Consider the following 12,980-nt stretch of genomic DNA (forward strand, 5'->3'; position numbering starts at 1 on the left):
TTACTCATGCAATTTACCTGAAACAGGCTTTCAATTCGCGAAATTCGTTTTTCTCTTCAAAACGCGAGTAATATATTCGTGTTTGGGCCCCTTGAAAAGAATTTACTTGTTATTGGGTGGAGACCCATATACGCCCATATTGTGATCGGCATAGAAACGTGGTTGCAGTCATGGAGTAATAACATAAACTTATTACGATATAATTGATTTCCTTTTAACGAAAAAGTTACAGAATTATTTCTTATTTACACTAAAAAGTACAAATTGTGTTTCCCGTGGGCAAAGCCAAAGTCTGGTGAACATAAACGGTTGAAGATTTACGGTCGAGCTAAATAATTTATCAAGCCGGCGAGCATTGGAAAATAGAAATTTGTTAAATTTGACGGGAGTGAAGTACTATCTGCACTACAACTTGTCAAAACAGCCGTAAGTCAAGCGGTTAATGTGTTTTCGCTTTGTGCGAGAATGGATATAATAATCACCGTCACTGATCACCGGTGTTGGGGTAATTTGATCCCTGTGCAATGTTTAACTGCCGTGTGGCGCTGTATTACAGTAGAGCGGTGTATAAATACGCTGGGAAATATGACCCCCCGTAACCGCTTCCGACACACTTGTCATACGAAACCTACAATTACACACGCATAAAACTCTCATAACATTTAGGATAGTTTTGCAATCTAAGTCCATAATTGTACACATTATTGAGGTAATAACAGCGTTAGTAAGATAGGCGAAGCCCGCCGCCTTGACTAAGGGCCACGCTGACTTTTCATACAAAGGATCGCCGATGATCGTTAGACGTGCAAACCTTTTTGATAGTCTTTAATAAACATTTTTTAATCGACTGATACCACGGTTTTATCAAAAAGCAAGAGAGATTTATATCACGGCGTTACGAAAGAATATGTAGATATATGACACTAGAGTATTCCTTGATGATTGCTTTGGTTTCGTATTTATGACAAAATAATCTCGCGTATTTCAAGAGAGGACTGAAGCCTGTTATTTCGTGAGGATATGTGTGGGCTTTCTTTCCACTTATAAAATGCGTATAGTAAAGTATGCAAACTTGACAATGTTGCTAAGAGGACGGTGGGGTAGCTTTGTGGTTAAAGTCATAGGTCGACACACCGAGGGACCGGGTTCGATTCCGGAACGGGTACATTATGTGAAGCTTATTTATAAAGTCACCCGTTGTGATACAGAGCTAAAAGCGGCGTAAAATTATACTCATTCATTAAGTTGTCAAGTGAATGAATTTTGTTTTACTCCACAGTCAGCAACATATGAACTATTTCACGGCGCTAGACAATCACATCTGGACTCGACAAACCGGTGGTTGATAGCATGATCGACAATTCACGCAGTTCGGGAAAGACGACACACAATCAGCCAGCTTTTGAGTCATAGAAGGGACCTTGTCGCGTTGTCGCCCTTACGAAAGCAAACAAAAAGTGTCAAAATTGAACAAAGCGCGACAATTGACCATTTCTAGTATTGTCGCGCTGTGGCGTTGTTGCGCTTTGAATACTATTTTTGTTTCTACCAAAGGGCGACAATGCGACAACCTGACATATATCAATGTCAAAATGTGTCCATCTTCCCGAGGCAAGGGAGTTAACTGACTATACAAGTCCAGTTTCCAGCCTTGCCGAACTAGGCTGGGATTCCGAACTAGATATCCGGTTCATAAACATTTCAACATGCAGATTCCGGTCGGATTTTAAAAGCATGTGTACTGTCAACTGGGAGTCGAAAGATATTTTGCAAATCTTTTCATGTTTATTATCAAGGTGCTCACGTGATTTGATTCACGTCGCGGGGTAAGACCCGTTTTATTACAATATAGATCTTGGTTATCGATCAGATCGTCTTGACTGGGCGCCGGCATTTTGTTTGAAGCAAATGCAAGTGATATGAGAGATGGAATCTGATTGGTCAATAGGAGGGACATAGAAGGGACATAACTGTTAATAGCAACTGGTGGCGATCGAGCCTTTAAATTCCAGCCTAGTTCGGTAAGAGTGGAAACCAATAGTCATTTAACTCTCTTGCCTCGGGAAGATGAAAAAAAACCGGTGGAATCCTGAGCCTGTACGTGAAGGGTCAATCCTGTACTTTGTTGTTTATCAATACTTTTACCCCACGTTGCAGCACTGCCTTTCACAAGGAATTCCTTAAAGTTATCGTCTGTCGTCATAGATCGGACCTGAGTTATATAAAATATCATATGTCAGTGTGGGAACGGAGATTACTTCCCCCCTCGGGGCCCCTTCGCATCTCTCCACACATGCGCAAACACGCGGAAGGTGCTGTTGTTATTCTGGACTGGGAACCATCTTAACCAATGACGGTTAAAGCTCAAAACAATTTGCACGTATATCCCAACAGCGGAACCAGTCAATTATACCTCCTGATTACCGATGATTCTCAGACTACATGCCACGCATCTGTAACGATGGCACGGCCATTGTAATCGTATTGCAATAGTGTATAAAGTTGCCTCTCTGTAATATATTCTTGTTAATTATCTTCCGTTCGTGCACTTACTTTGCTCGGTGTCAAAGCGCGCAGACATAAATGATAGAGGCATTTAAGTAAGCCTCGTTGCTTTTCACATGATGAATTATTTGTGGTATAAAACTTTCCTAAGATCTTTACCAATTGAAGGGTGAAAGCATCCAGAAAATCGTCGCACGCTGGGTTTTATTCACGACTTTCAAAATGAAAGTTAAAAATAGCATTTTTTGGCACTTTGTATAACTGTATTTTGTTTTGTAACCTCATTTGTCAGGAAAAAATACACCATTTGAAACAAATCTATTTAACACTCCGCGTTTGACTGCATGGAAGAAACCGGAAGTAGAATGGATCTAGTTTTGCGAGCGCTGAGAGGGGTAGAAGAAGAATATCAAAGCACAATGTCATCTAATATTTTATTCATTGGACGGAAGTGTGACACACCAAGACGGGAGAGCTGCTGTTGAATTATGAAACGTTATGGAGGTATTGTCGTGTCGGTCAGGATAACGACATTATCGTCTGCTTACGTGATGTAAGTAGTATCGTCTGCTCATCACGTTTCTTCTCATTAGCGAATGCCTCGTGCGTGTTTTCGTCATCAGGGCGTCCCGCACCGCCGCCTTTCCTTCTGCTTCTCCTGGCACCGCTAGAGGGAGCTCTACACCGCTAGGGGGCGCTACACGTTTCGCAGGTGTGCAGGGGAAGCGTTTGTTTGGTTTAAGTTGAGCCCTCCCAGATATGAGTATTTGATCAGGCGAGGGGATGCAAGTACCAGACGCAGTCTGCGTTGACCGTAAAGTGCCTCTTCGTCCTCCGACCAAATTGGAACATGACACACGGGGAAGCGTTCACGAGTCCCGCAACTCTCCTCGTGGACGAGCCTAGCTGAACGCTCCGGTATAGACGTTTGGGAACAGAAAAGAGAAAAACACCAACACCAGCATCCCCGTCTCAGATGTTCAACAAGATGCGTATGACGTTACCGTTTGTGCGATTGGGGTTGTCGATATGGGGACAGGCTGTTATTTCAGTTGCTGCAAGCCAAATGGGTACCCACACCTGTAGGAGACACAGACTACTAGAAATAAACCCGGTTAAATTTGGACTGGTTTTGCCCTGTGTGGAATCGCGTACATACATTCGGTTAAAGAATGTTCATTTACTGGTAATGGTGGCCTGAGATATGCGAGTAAATGATTCCTTGTGGGTAATACGCTTGCTAATCGAGCGTCCTTAATGTTTCTCAGTCGACCAAACTGTTCAAGCCACATTGCTTTGGCTTTCAACCCCGGAATTTCTTTCTACTCCAGAGCATTTCGAATTGTGAAAACAAAGTCCTTCCTGTGAAGGCTTGATCTCAGTCTGTGGAAGGTTTCACACACATTCGATCAATTACATAACAACATCATCAACATCCCATCAGAAACCAACGGCCCTCAAACTCCTGTCTACTCAGACAACACGCTGTTGATTACGACATCTATAACTCACGGAAATCTATAGCCACGCCGGATGTGCCGCATCAACCAATATATAACTCGCGAGAATATGTGCCGCGAGTCGGCGAAATTTTGTGTTTTATCACATACAAACCGATTATAAACAAACGGTTACATCATCGTCGAAGCAACTTTCATATCTGGTAATTCCCGAACGTGAAAGCGATTTATCATTTTGCAGGAATATATGCGACAACGAATAACAGGGATGAACATTTTCGGTTATTCCTTAGGGAGAAGGTTCATGACCGAACTCCGTAGGGGCAGATGGTTAGGATATCGACTAAGCAATTTCATTTTTTGTGGCTTTTTTTAAAAAATTATGATATCAAAGAGAAGTTGTTATGAATAGATTTATGAAATAAATATCTCGGTTGAGGGGGTGAGTGAACGCGAATTGCGCGGCTTTCGAATTTTGCAGCAATATTATATTAATTGAGGGCATCAAAAAGCGGGTTCAGTGTCCGCATATGAGTGCAAATTTCACACGAATACAAGCCGAACATAATGTCTTTTATATATCATGGTGTGTCAGCTTGATGTGGGAGGAAAGCCAGAGGTTCTACATGTCTTGGACGTTTAAACTCAAGAGCACGGGTATGGTGAAGAAGAAGAAGAAGAAGAGGAAAATGTATTGTACCTAAACACCCAAAGTGGGCAGAGTACGAAACATGTACATGACTAGTTGAAATGAAAAGTTAAAAAATGGTGACGACAAAGCCAGTGACGTGACTCTCTCTCTCTCTCTCTCTCTCTCTCTCTCTCTCTCTCTCTTTCTCTCTCTCTCTCTCTCTCCGAGCCTGACCACCGGATCTATTAAGTCGCCACATACAGCCAATAGCCTACAACATGCTCAGTCCGGAATTCTAACCCGGAATCTCCACGGGTCCTCTTATTAAGTACCCCGGCGGCTGACTATATATCTTCCATAACGGACAGGCCATTTTAATTTGACAAAAAGAAATACGGTCGGGGTAAAATTTTACAAGTTGCTCGACTTTTGGATAAAAAAATGGAACATTGTCACGTGTTTAAGAGGATATTCATCGTGTCATCGCCGGTTAAAACGAATGGATTAACCATGTGTAAAATGTCCAGTCTATACGGCTGTTGGTGTTAATGTGTTGAAGTGAGTGTTGCCTGGCGCCGTGTCAAAGTATTCCTGATATGTCTTCACGGTATTTCACCTATGTGTGTATCCTGATTAGTCAGCTTGCTGCAAGGGGGAACAAATCAACATGGAAATAAGGCAGGTCCCACTTTGGTAAACCCTAGAGTCATCATCATCATCATCATCATCATCATCATCATCATCATCATCATCACCCTCCTCCTCCTCCTCCTCATCATCATCATCCCGTCATTTTCATTGTTACCCCGGGTTAGAACTGGTCTTCAGCAACCCGTGCTTGTCGTCATGGGCGACAAACGGGATCGGGTGGTCAGACTCACTGACTTGGTTGATGCATGTCATCGTATGCCAATTGCGTAGATCGATGCTCATAATGTCAATCTCTGGATTGTCTGGTTCAGGATGGATTATTTACAGACCGCTATTATATAGCTGGAATATTGCTGTTGTAATTATGTACTGGTATTGTTATCATCATCATCATTATTATTTTTATTATTTTTAGAAGTAGTAGTGGTAGTAGTAGTATGTCGGGTTTTGTTTTTTTTGTTTAACGCCGTACTCAGCAATATTCCAGCTATACGACGGCGGACTGTAAATATTCGAGTCTGGACCAGACAATCCAGTGACTGACATAATAAACATCGATCCACGCACTTGGGATCGATGACATGCAGTAGTAGAGTGAGTGAGTGAGTATGGTTTTACGCCGTTTTTAGCAATATTCCAGCAACATCACGGCGGGGGACACCAGAAATGGGCTTCACACATTGTACCCATGTCGAGAATCGAACCCGGGTCTTCGGCGTGACGAGCGAACGCTTTAACCATTAGGCTACCCGACCGCCCCTGCAGTAGTAGAAGTAGAATAGAAGTTGTGGTAGTAGTGGCATTTTTTTAACTTCTAACAAAACATGTAAGACACTAAACAAAGAAACAACATTACATTAGCAGTGTTTACTCAAAACATGGCAAGAAGCGTTGAGCACGTTAGTTCCGATATCGCGACAAAGCCACGTGATTTGAATCAAAACGAACCGTATATTGGTTGTAATGCACCGCGTATTCCTGTCCTGCTTCAAAACACATTGTTTCTTACGGGAAATGTTGATTTTTCAAATTGTAAACGGACAATATGTTGTGAGAGTTTTACACTTTGTTATGTAGCTGACCTAACGATTTGGCGTAGGGTGCGGGCCACCCACAGTAACGCAATCCCAGGCCGAGCTTGGAATATCTGGAGCACGAGGGCTCCCCTAATGGCCGAGTCGGGGAACACCTCCTGGCGTTAATATCCGTCACACGTAATCCGACCTGACGTTGGAACAAAGACACATTATACACGTGGTGTACATGCTGGTTCTATGTGTATGTATGTATGTATGTATGTATGTATGTATGTATGTATGTATGTATGTATGTATGAATGTATGTATGTATGTATGTATGTATGTATGTATGTATGTATGTATGTATGCATGCATGCATGTATGTATGTATGTATGTATGTATGTATGTATGGATGCTGTAGGGCGATATCCTGAGGTTGTGGGTTGGAAGTGTTAAGTGGGTGAGGTTTTACGCCGCTTTTGGGGGACACCATAAATGGGCTTCACACATTGTACCCATGTTAGAAATTGAACCCCGGTCTTCGACGTGACGAGCGAACGCTTTAACCACTAGGGTACCCCTTCATTACATACAAACAATATTTCTGTATAGCACGGCGTGTCGGCTTAATGAGGGAGGAAAGCTCGAAGTGGTGCAGAGCTGTGTGTACAACTTCGGTAAAACTCACGAGTGCGGGTATGGTGTTAATAAACAGAGCTGTGTGTACAACTTCGGTAAAACTCACGAGTGCGGGTATGGTGTTAATAAACCAACGGTCATAATCGAGATGAATGTAGGACACATTCACCGGATCCTGTCAACTGAGGGGGCGCAACTCTGGATAGCGAACTGCGGCGTCTTTGAAGAAGTATTGCAGTAGCAGCAGCAGTAGTGGTAGTGGTAGTGGTAGTAGTAGTAGTAGTAGTAGTAGTAGTAGTAGAATAGGTTGTATTGGTATCAGTTGTTAAAACCGTCCCTTTACGGCATAGTAACGGGGGAATATGAACATGTAGTAGACGTTGTGTTAGTAGCACGTGGAGTATGATATGCAGTTTCAGCAGTGTAGTCGTGGGTGAAGGCGTTTCAATCGTAACTGGGTGTCTAAAACACACTCATGTCATATACTGACACACGCTTTTTGAGTGAGCCAGTTTGGTTTAACGCCGATTTTAACAGTATTCCATTTGTATCACGGCGTGTCAGCTTAATGTGGGAGGAAAGCCCAAAGTGATGAAAATCTTTCACGTTTACAATTTTGGTGAAACACACGAGCACGGGTATGGCGCTGACAAACCTAGAAACATATTAAGTTCGAACCGGGATTCGAACTTATGAGCATACGTTTCAGGCACGCTTAAGTGACGTAACTGTCCTCAGCTAATTGCGGTGCCTTATGCGACTGGGCTACCCGCGACCCCATACGCTTTTTACTTGATTACTTGTTACAAAATATTTAAAATTTAAAACGCTAAATATCACATTTAATGTTCTTGTCTACTCCTATGTTTCTTGAAAATAAGAGTTATAACATATTTGATAAAACACGAGAACTGTGTTTAGTATAGTTATCAGCGGTGAGCGTTCGAGCTTCTCCACACTGTATATACTACGTATATATAATGCTTGTTCATTTAGTAAAATTAGGGGCGGTGGGGGTAGCCTGGTGGTTGAAGCGTTCGCTTGTCACGCCGAAGGCCCGGGCTCGATTCCCCACATGGGTACAATGTGTGAAACCGATTTCTTGTGTCCCCCCGCCGTGATATTGCTGGGATATTGCCAAACGCGGCAATAATACACTACAAATACAGCTATTATTTATTTGTAATCGATTCCTGACCAGAGAAACCATGCCATGGTTGACAGCATGACTACAGTCCACCCCGTCGCGATACGATGACACACAGTCAGACAGATCAAGGCATGACGACCCAATCATAACGTCGGCTCGTAAACACAAGCCTGGATAACTTGGGACCTATTCTGCTACGGGGTCTCACATTGGGCACCATGGGCGTTCTGATGACTTCTCCAATCATCTTGTTTGGGTTTTTGGGTTTGTTTTTTCTTTAACGCCGCACTCGGCAATATTCTAGCTATATGACGGCGGTCTGTTAATAATCGAGTCTGGACCAGACAATCCAGTGATTGACATCATAAGAATCGATCCACGCAATTGGGACACGATGACATGCATCACCCAAGTCAGCGAGCCTGACCACCCGATCCTGTTAGTCTTCTCCTACGCCTTTCACGGCACCAAGCATTTTATACTTGTTACAAGCAAACTTGGAATTTTGTATTTGATTATATTTTCTTTTACAAAAACAACGACAGTTATTATAAAAAAAACCTGACAGTAAATTCAATTAAAGGGTCGTAATAATGTCAATATTAGTTTTGTCTTGTATTTTGAAAACATAAAACATATGACAACATAAAAGAACGTCACGTGCACTCACAAGCTGACTTATGGGCAATGTGGTCTATACAATGTGTACTAATAATACCATAGTTTACCCACGATGCTCTAGTGTTAAAACATGTGACATCAAACAAGCCAATGAGATGGCATTAACAGGCGCACTGCACGAGAAAAACGTGCTAAATCGTTTCCTCTGATGTTGAACAGACACAGGAGAAGTAAAAAGGCTCACAGCTTGCACGTGCAATATTTAAAAGAAAGGAAATATCTGAATAACGGGTTATGTCGCTGAGATTGAATCCTCCATTATATGTTTGAGTGTGTAAGTAAGAACTAACAGTTAACTAATGCTGTTAACTACATCTTATATTAAATTAAAAGAGTTTAGAACTTGAACTGTGTTCTCGAAATAACCGTTTAAGTAGAGCAATGCATTGCTGTGTCTCCGGTGGATTTAAAGCGGTTTTTGTTTTCTGTTATTGTAACTGTTAAAAAACTTGAACGAATCACTACCACAACTGTCGCTGCAATCATCATCATCATCATGTTCCTCTCTTTGTGTCTTTCTTGGTATTTTTGTCGTCAAAAAAGAATGTTTTCGCAATATTTGTTATAACTATACACATTTTGGAAAGATATGAATTAAAATCTTTTCATCACAATTTGAACAAACAAAATATCTATTTTTTTCTAAATAACTCGACCTTATTAATGTTATTAATTAGTTGTAAAAGCCTCATTTAGATTGCTCAGTTTTCGGACTAACGAGGCAGGCGATCTTATGACGAGCGAGGTTAAGACTAACGAGGTCCGGATTAACGAGATTATAACTTAAGACGTCCAGATTAACGAGGTTAAGACTTACGAGGTCCGGATTAACGAGATTATAACTTAAGAGGTCCAGATTGGCGAGGTTAAGACTTACGAGGTCCGGATTAACAAGATAATGACTTTAGACGTCCAGATTAGCGAGGTTAAGACTTACGAGGTCCGGATTAACAAGATATTGACTTAGGACGTCCAGATTAACGAGGTTTAGACTTACGAGGTCCGGGTTAACGAGATTTAGATTTACATTTGGATTGCTCAGTTTTCGGACTAACGAGGCAGGCGATCTTATGACAGCTCTTAATTGTTCTTGGCTTCAGTCGCCTGAGAAATGAGGTTTTCACGCAACCGAGGTTTAGACTGTAACTAAGAGCTGTGTGTTATGAGCCCAGATTCTACTTGGGAATGGGGTTTGTGTGCTTGAGCTAGTCCGGACTGATGCCGGTTTTATAATGCTAGTCCACATGAGATACCTTGCAGCAGTTTTAACATGCATAACTCTATCAAACAAAGTATACTGACTCAGAGCCGACCAGTCCTAGTTTTATTCCCTCAACGCCGAGCGCTAGACGGGGTAACAACAAGTACAATCTTTAACGTCTTTTGGTTTGACGCGACAGGGAATCGAACCTCCGACCTTCAGCTCTATCCACTACACCACGTAGGCGGTCTTTTTAAGACTAGTCTGTCTCCCAGACCTCGAGAATGAATTAAAATATGAACCAAAATCAAGTCTAAAATCATTTGGCAACTGAAATTGGCTGAAATTAAGAGTTGTTCTGGGTTCCATTTGGATATAATTAGTACGATAATTTTATTCTTGCGACTAAATGTTAGTCTACTTTAAAAAATACGACATCAAGGCCAGGAAGGTTGAGACGTACGGGTCCAGACGAGCGAGGTTAAGACTTATAAGGTCCAGATGAGCGAGGTTAAGACTTACGAGGTACACATTAGTAAGGTTAAGACTTACGAGGTGCACATTAGTAAGGTTAAGACTTAAGAGGTCGAGATTAGCGAGGATAAGACTTACGGGATCCGGATTAGCGAGGATAAGACTTACGAGGTCCAGATTAGCGAGGTTAAGACTAATGAGGTCCAGGTTAGCGAGGATAAGACTTACGAGGTCCAGATTAGCGAAGTTAAGACTTACGAGGTCCAGATTAGCGAGGTTAAGACTTACGAGGTCCGGATTAACGAGATTATAACGTAAGAGGTCCAGATTAGCGAGGTTAAGACCTACAAGGTCCAGATTAGCGAGGTTAAGACTTACGAGGTCCGGATTAACAAGATAATGACTTAAGACGTCCAGATTAACGAGGTTTAGACTTACGAGGTGCAGATTAACGAGGTTTAGACTTACGAGGTCCAAATTAGCGGATTTATGACTGACGATGTCCAGATAAGCACGATTCAAGAGGTGAATTCTGAAGTGATAACCAAACCAGGCGGATGTATATTTGATGCATGCCAAAGAGCATACGTTGCGCTCGGATAACAACAATTAGGTATTTTGGGTAAATGAAGATTTAAAGAAACCGATAGAAGTGGTTTGTACTATAACATATATATGACGTTTTGAGCTACGATCTCCGGACTCACCAGGCTCAACAACCGTTGAATAAAAACTCAAACGTACGCTCGGGTAGCCTCGTGGTTAAAGCGTTACCTCGTCACGCCGAAGACCTGGGTTCGATTCCCCACATGGGTACAATATGTTAAGCTCATTTCTGGTGTCTCCTGGCGCGATATTGCTGAGATATTGCTAAAAGCGGCGTAAAACCATACTCACTCACTCTACAATCGTTGAATAAAAACTCAAACGTTCGTTCCTTAAACTCATACGTAACGTAACGCTCACATTAACAGTGCAAAAAACATGCCCAGACTGCTGTTTGTTATCACCTGATTCCTCGAGAACAAACGCCCTGCTGCAACGGGTTCATGGACTGTGGCCAAATAATAACTTACTGAGCTTATAATTCAAGTCAACACTTGCATCGGAAGCTTATACACGAGACAGACCCTTTTAGCGCTGTCTACTCAACGGTAAAGATGTTAAATGCAAAAATCGAGACACACTCTCGTTTAGAAGGGTAGTTTTTGATGCCTACTTTACCGATATAGACTGAACAAAAACGTTTTAAATCATGCATGTTTTTTTTATATTGTTGTTAAGTTGTGTGCTCAGTCTAAACTCCAAAAACATATCCCCAAAAATATTTATGATCCGTAACTTTTTTGTCCAGTATATTATTCACCTCAAGAAACGAATGTACTAATTGTTCACCGTGAACATTTCATTCTCCAAGTATGATTCCTCTACCTAAATACGGGGCGGTCGGGTAGCCTAGTGGTTAAAGCGTTCGCTCGTCACGCCGAAGACCCAGGTTCGATTCCCGACATGGGTACGATGTGAGAAGCCCATTTCTGGTGTCCTCCGCCGTGATATTGCTGGAATATTGCTAAAAGCGGCGTAAAACCTTACTCACTCACTCACTCACTCTACCTAAATACAATCCATTCTTGCAGACACATCCACATGATGCTTTGAACAGTGACCTCGTCTCGCCCGGGTCACCGGACCCGTGTCACTTGGCCGTCACGGATATTTCACCAGTCGTTGACCCTGACCTTTCAACCTGCACCGCCTAGTAACGGAATGAGAGGACAAGTGATTAATTCCTTCTTTTGTAATTACCTACACGCACTGAAACGAAACTGACAGTCAGACAGAGGTAGGAATTGATGACGCTGTCGCCGCGTACTACAGTCTGGTGAATCTTCTGAAGGCAACAAATTCGAAAGTTACGGCCAATTAAAAGTGATAGCTTATTTATGACGCTCTAAACTCCCAGAACATCGATTACACGTGAGACATCAAATAATGCATCGGCTGAACGCTTTGAGTCCGGGTTATTTTTCCGAAACGACGGGCGCCTCGTCAAAGTGTTCTCACAACTTCATCGCTACTCTAGTAGGGACATGTTACACTAAGCGGCAGGTAACACTATACCTGTTCCTGGTAATATAATGCCTAACGTACGTATGTATTATGAAACAAATCTCTGTGTACGTGAGAATGGCGTTTAGTGTTACTGATTTGAAGAAAACAGATGAAATATGTGGTTTCAAGAACTCTGGATAAATCCATCCAGCATGGAAACTATTCGAACTTATCGACTATTGAAAAATTGCTTCAGAAATTAACCTTCGCACCATCATTTCGCGGAGTCTAAGAAAGTACTTCTCCACATTACCCTGTGAAAGCCTACACAACACCTACGTTAGGCTGATTCAACAGGAACCCCTTATGATGTATACAGTATTAATTTTTATTGGTTGTAATATTATTTTTCCAATGCTATACTAGTGTCTCATGGTCAAAATAAGATTGGTTTTTATGCAAGTTATTATTTACAAGTGACTTTTCCGTTGTATGTTAAACTTGTGACATGATACT

Source organism: Haliotis rufescens, unplaced genomic scaffold, assembly GCF_023055435.1.
Source record: "Haliotis rufescens isolate VD_foot unplaced genomic scaffold, xgHalRufe1.0.p SCAF_16, whole genome shotgun sequence".
NCBI classification, from domain to species: Eukaryota; Metazoa; Mollusca; class Gastropoda; order Lepetellida; family Haliotidae; genus Haliotis; species Haliotis rufescens.